Below are 6,883 nucleotides of genomic sequence, written 5' to 3' on the forward strand. Positions count from 1 at the left end.
ACGATTGTAACTAACGCCTTATCTCAGTGGGGAGGGGTGTTATGTAGTGAAGTTTCACCCTGGGCCAGCAGGGGGATACTGTAGATAGTTTTCACTCAGGTCTGTAGATAGTTTTCACTCAGGTCCACATCAGTTATTTTAGGCGGGAAACGCTGGGCTGTTGTTGCTACAATGTTGACAGCTGGCTGCCTATAAAAGCAGGCCGGCTGAGCTGTTTGTCAGTCAGTTCTATTCCAGCTTACAAAATAAAGAGCTACTGGGAGAAATCGCTGTGTCGTCTGCTATGTCAACCCACAACTTAACAGCAACCAAATTCCCTCCTTCTCTAGCCACTCTGTATTTGGATGGGGTACAAATACCAGCACTAGGAACTATAGTTTTTCGATGTGGCTGGGTTGTGGGTTGTTTTTTTTTTACCTACTCCCAGTGTCCAAATCGCTGGGTATTTATTTTATGAAAACTGACTCTCCTTACAGCTGTCTTAAAGGGCTTTTAGGTTTTGCAGTTTCACATTGAATGCCTCTCCCTCCCTCAAGTTTGGGAGAGGGACGACGAGATGGCAGTCTTCGAAAACTGGTCGGGGAAAAGGACCATCAATACCTTTAAAAGAAGAGGAAAGAAGCTGCCATCTATGTACGACAGTCTGGGAACAACATCCCCTTGAGACCAGGGGGAAACCAAGCGCACACAAACAAAGCAGCCGTGGAGCAGTTCGCCCCGAAAAACCCTGCTATCTCCGGCGCCGGGTCGCCGAAACAATCCCAGCCCATCTCGCCATATTGGCGACTCGCGTGTAGTTCACACAGACACCTTGTGCCACCAGCTTTTGACAGGGAGCCGGGAACCAAGCCAGGCTCGCCCACCTCAGCTTCCTTCCCTTTTCCCGCAGCTCCCGCCACGTAGAAATGAACGAAAGGGGCGCCCGCGCGCGCGCACACACAACATGCGCGCGCTCCGCTTCTTCCCCTCAGGAGCGACGGTTTCTCTCCCCACCCCGCTCTCAGCCAGCGCCCAGTTGCCTGCGCGCGCATCTCTCCCCGCCCCCCGCACCGCCCTCGCGCTCACCCGACACTAACCGCGTCCCCCTCCAAGCGCGTCTGTGCGCGCGCGGCCGCGAACATTTCGCTGACGTAGCCCGAAGACGCAACCCGCTCCCGCGCTTTGGGCTGGACGGGGCAGCGGCGCCACCTGGCGACCAGCCCTCCCTCCGTCTCCCTATCTTCCACGCGCCCGTTCCGCCCGTCTCTCCCGCGCACGCGCCCTCCTGTGGGAAGGCGGCGGCGGCGGCCCAGAAACAGCCTTACGTATTGGGGAGAGCGCGCGCACGCCGGCGCCTCGCGGTCACGTGAGGGAGGCGGGGCCGAGGCTCTCTGGCCACGGGAAGAGGTGGTTGTCTGCGGGGTTCGATGGACCTCTCTTAAGCGGGGGTTGCTAAATAGAAGCGTTGGGTCCGCGACTCTGCGGCGCAGTGGCTCAGTGCGCCTGGCTGTTGATCAGAAGGATGGTGGTTCAAGCCCACCTTGGGACGGCTGATGGCAAGATTTATTGCAGGGGGTCGGACTAGATGACACTACGGGTTCCTCCCCTTCTCTACGATTCTATGAAAGTAAAATGAGGTGTTGAAGGTCCTGAGCTGGTGTGATGGGCTAGGAGGGAGCGCGAAATGTATACACCCGTTTGGTTTGGAAAAGTAAAGAGAGAGGGATCTTAAAAATTTTAACTTGGCAGCGAGCCCCGATTAAATCCTGTGGTACTGTAAATCTGTCCTGTGATCGACGGGTGAAGAGCGACATATAAATTAAATAAATAAATGCTAGCAGTAAAATACTTAAGAGGCAAGGACGTGGCTAGCAAGGTCAGGAGAAGGAAGAAGCAGAATCATTTGAAAGAATTCAGTGTGGCAGCAACTGCGCTTTGGAACTCCTTGCCTATTGATGCCAAGTGGGCACCTTCACGACACTTTTGGGTGCCCGCTAAAACCATTTTTGTTCAGACAAGCCCACCCAGATGTTTAGGAAGTTGAGGTCATTTTAATCTGTTTTAGTTTTCTCGGATTTTATTGTTTTAGCTTGTAAAACGCTTTTGAGGTTTTTTGGGTTGTTTTCCAATCAAACAGTGTATTAAATTTTACAAAATAAATTTTAAAAAGAGTGCTTTGGGGGCTTGAGGAATAGCTTGCTGAGGAGGAAAATAACAGCTTTGGAATTGCTAAGAGCCCAGTAGGATCTGAACAAAAACCCATCTAGCCCCAGCATCCTGGTTTCTAAAGTGACCTACAAGATGCTCCTCAGAAACTTGCAAGCATGTCATAAAGTCAGGCAACAGGTTTTTTCCTGCTTTTCAGCAACAGGTATTCAGTGACACAGGACACGGAGATCTGCCTATCAAGGCTTTTAGCCATTTATATATGCCTATTATCCATGAACATCATTGCTTTTACAGCCAACCTAGGTAATGGTAGCTAATTCAGAAAATTAATTATGTGTCATGTGAAGAAGTGCTTAGTTTTGTCTGCTCTGAAATCTACCACCCAGTTTTACTGGGTGATTTATCATTAGGTGTATAAATTTGGGATTGTCCCACCAAGAAAGATATTGCTGGGACCTGACATAGGAAAGAGTGGTATATGCAACAGCAATGTCCCCAAATTTCATTCCAATATTGGAAGGTCTAGCATTGTTAGGCAGGTTGGAAAGGTGAATGAAATGGCTTTATTTAGGAAATTGATCTCTGTGTTCTGCAGATCAGTTGCTCTCATAATTAAATAACACACAATTTGGTGCTACTTATGCTGTGGAGCGTAAGAAGGTCAATAATGTGCACTGGGGCTGGCTTAAGAGAGGTCCTTTTGCTAATTCTGCATCACAAACCTTGTCATACTTGGCAAGATAGAATAGAGAAGTGTTACACAGTGGTTCCTGTGAGCTTTTTGAGTACAGTACAGTCAGTAGTAGATTTCTTGAGAATCTCTAGGATTTACTGAAGTCAGGAGTTAATTATCCAGTAGGTGGCAGTGACAGAGTCTGTGCTGGCTCTACTACACTATTAAATAGATATTAGATGTATCTTGGTGCAGGGAAGAGTCAATGCAGGGGACTGATTTCATCTCCAATGCTCATCTATAAGGGCAACATGAATAGACTGGAGAAGTTGCATTTTCCTTCAGCTTGGTTGTTGGGGAACAAGTTTATATCCTTGTTTCTGTTGTTGAACTCTGACTGGCTGGGGTGGGGGGAACATGTAAAAGGTAAAGTTAAAGGTACCCCCTGACCGTTAGGTCCAGTTGCAGACGACTCTGGGGTTGCGGCGCTCATCTTGCTCTGTAGGCCAAGGGAACCGGCGTTTGTCTGCAGCTTCCAGGTCACATGGCCAGCATGACTAAGCCGCTTCTGGCAAAACCAGAGCAGCGCATGGAAACACCGTTTACCTTCTAGCCAGAGTGGTACCTATTTACTGTATCTACTTGCACTTGATATGCTTTCAAACTGCTAGGTGGGCAGGAGCTGGGACGAACAACGGGAGCTCACCCCGTTGCAGGGATCCGAACCGCCGACCTTCTGATCGGCAAACCCTAGGCTCTGTGGTTTAGATCACAGTGCCACCCGCGTCCCTTTTGGGGGGGAACATGTAGTAGGGGCTAAATGAAATCACCTAAAGTTACAACAACAATAAGTTTGGCACAAGGAACACTAAGAGCAAAATGTCTGTTGTGATTTCAGTTTTCTCTATCCCTTTCTTTGCAAAAGCACTAAACAAATAGTTGACTTAGGAGTAATAGCTGAATCCTGATTGATCCATGCTTGGGTTTCGTGCTACATGAATCTATGACAGGTACAATGCAGTTCACCTACATACAAGGTGGTTTGTTTGCAGCATTTGATTAAAAAACCATCAGAACCAATTTAGAGTAAATCTAACAAACACTTCATGTGATGCCTGCCAAAGTGCCCAATTCTATGAAACAGACAATTTTGTAGTAACTATTTTGTTAATGGCTTGGCACTAAAAATATTTAGCTTGAAGGAAAAGGGGTTGTCAGGGACACTTGAAGCACAGAATTTTTTAAGTCCTCATGAAAAACCATCATCATTTTAGGGTGAATTTATTCTAATATACACATGTCTGTGTGCAGCCTCCCTTAATTTATGCACTTTTGTTCTATTTGTATTTTCCTGCACACTTTATCGCAGTATATGCTTTACTCAGCTGGAGAACTGCACTGCGAAATTCAGATAAGCTGTGTTTTGGTTCTCATATTGTTTCAGAACGCGTGGATTTGGTAGATCCACCTTTAAATGCAAACTGATTCAAATTTCTCCATCATCCCTAGGTGGAGGTCTTCCTGCACGCAGCCCAGAACAGTACTGCCAGCCTCTGCCTGTAAAGTTCTGCTAATGCCACATCACTAGGATGGGATCCATATTTTGCCTGTGTGGGCCAACAGAAGTGCAGTTGATGGACTGTCCAAAACTGAACTAGTCCCACCCTTGTCACCTGATGACATCAGACCCAATTGCTAAATCAGCTCTAGGCTGGTATAACTGCAGGCTGTTGCCTGCCTACCATGTTCTACCCCAGCTGGTGAATGCAGTGGTGGCTTAGCCCCTGAATGCAACCTACTGTTGCTTAATCAGGATTTGGATTTGTCTGCCAACCAGGAAGCACAGAATAAAGCATTACAACTGTCTATGTAACCTTGCCTTTCTATCTTATATAATTTTCTGAGCATGTCTCTTCAGGTGGTTGTTAAATGATTCCAATTTAATATTGATTCACTGTAACTCTTTTTAGCTTAAGCCCTTTTTCCTGTAAAGCAGTTAGATGAATAACGTCCGTAATAAATACTGGCATATTTACAGAAACAAGGCAGTAAATGTAGCGTCTCTAAGCAATAACATAGCCCAGCTGCTATGTGAACCTAGTCCAAAATTCTATATCTAGAAGACATCACAAGAAGAGTCCTGATGGATTCAGTCCTTAATTCTGTTCCCCTAAAGCAGTGTTGGCCAAACTTGGCCCTCCAGCTGTTTTGGGACTACAACTCTCATTATCCCTAGATAACAGGACTAGTGGTCAGGGATTATGGGAACTGTTGTCTCAAAACAGCTGGAGGGCCAAGTTTGGTCATCACTGCCCTAAAGGGTGACCAGATGTGTATGGGAAACCCACAAGCAATAGCCCTCTGCCACAGTTGTTCCACAGTGACTAGCATTTAGAGACATATTGCTTCTGCTGATGGAGTAATGGATGATAGTCAACTAAGTTTTACTTTCAGTAACCCGATTAAAATTAATAGACCTAACTAGGCATGCTTATTAATTTCACTGGGTCTGTTCCGAGTAAAACTTAGTTGAATACTAGCTTGGGTTACTGCAACTCACTCTATGCGGGGTTGCCTTTGAAATGTTATGAAAAATGTCGACTGGCACTAAAAGCTGCAGCCACATTGTTGACTGGGGTTGGTTATAGGGAGCATACAGCTTCCTTATTACGGCAGCTCCACTGGCTACCAGTCTGTTTCCAGGCAAAATTCAAAGTGCTGGTTATGACCTATAAAGCCCTACGTGGCTTAGGTCCAAGCTATCAGAAATACCACGTTCCCTCATATGAACCTGCCCAAGTTCTGAGATGTTTGGGGCGGGGGGGACTTCTCTCAGTCCTGCCACCCTCAAAGACACGCTTGGTAGGGACATGGAGAGAGGGTCTTCTCAGTGGCTGCTCCCAGATTTTGGAACTCCCTAGAGAAATTAGGCTGGCTCCCTGTTTGCTGTCCTTCCACTGGCAGGCAAAAATGTATTTCTATAGCAGGCTCAGCATCAAAACACTGTTGGACAGCTGGTGTATGCTCTTAATGTAAACCCTTTTAGGGAGTAAAAATAAAGCCTGTCTGAACATTTAATTTTTGGGGGGGATGGGGACAGAATAGTTATTGGATACCAGAAGGAGCACGACACTACTGACTTGCAGTTCACGTGGACCAAGAACGAAAAGTGAAGCAATATCTCCTGTTGATAAACTCTCCTTATTTGTTCATCTTGTACAAGGGATATCCTGTTTGCAGCATACTCGTTTATGTTTGGTATGCTGGCGATAAGCATCAAGGTCATCACTTAGCATGTTCTTTTGAACAAGGCTTCCGAAAAATCTTCCGAAGGAGTTGCAGAGCTTTTAAGCCCCCACCACCCCACTCAAAATACAGGGACTGGGGGTGGGGAAGAAACTTGTTTTTGTAACTGGTTAACAGAGATTTTAACTATTTCGGCAGTGTGGTAGAATTACTGATATAGGAAAATTAAGCTCATTTATCCTAAACACTACTTTTAATTGCATTATATTGTAGCTCATGTAATATAGAAAATACCAAGTTTGATAACATCGTAGAAACTAACTTGCCCATTGCATGATAAACTCTAATAGGCAACTTCATGTACAGTGCAGTTACCTCTATATGTTAACTCCCCTTCATCTCCTTCTGTGATCTACTAGTCTTCTACTTGCAGAATCATCTTTAGCATTAAAAAGAATGCTGTAAAAGAGGATTAGACAAATCTGCAGAGGACTGGGCTATTAGTGGCTACTAACTGCAATGGTGGCTATATTCTGTTTTCGCTGTCAGAGTCAATGTGCCTCTGAATAACAGTTGCTGGAAACTGCAGGTGAGCAGAGTGTCCTTGCAAACATGTCTTAGTCAGCCTGGATAGCTCAGCTGGTTAGAGTGTGGTGCTGATAATGCCAAGGTTGCAGGTTTGATCCCTGTATGGGACAGCTGCATTACAGCAGGGTTGGACTAGTTGATCCTCAGGGTCCCTTCCAGTTCTGTGATCCATCTTGCAGGCTTCCCACAGACATCTTGGTGGTCGCTATGAGAACAAGGTGGGTGGAC

The 6,883-nt window shown here is 46.1% G+C and overlaps 1 long non-coding RNA gene across 1 annotated transcript; it reads left to right on the forward strand.

The window, feature by feature from the left end:
* Positions 1–1,378: 1,378 nt before the first annotated feature.
* Positions 1,379–6,650, forward strand: LOC307215184. The gene is made up of 3 exons (XR_013838357.1): positions 1,379–2,268; positions 2,303–2,451; positions 4,337–6,650. It is a non-coding gene; the product is annotated as an uncharacterized lncRNA (long non-coding RNA).
* Positions 6,651–6,883: the final 233 nt, after the last annotated feature.

The sequence above is a fragment of the Podarcis cretensis genome (assembly GCF_951804945.1).
Source record: "Podarcis cretensis genome assembly, chromosome: 4".
Taxonomy (NCBI): Eukaryota; Metazoa; Chordata; class Lepidosauria; order Squamata; family Lacertidae; genus Podarcis; species Podarcis cretensis.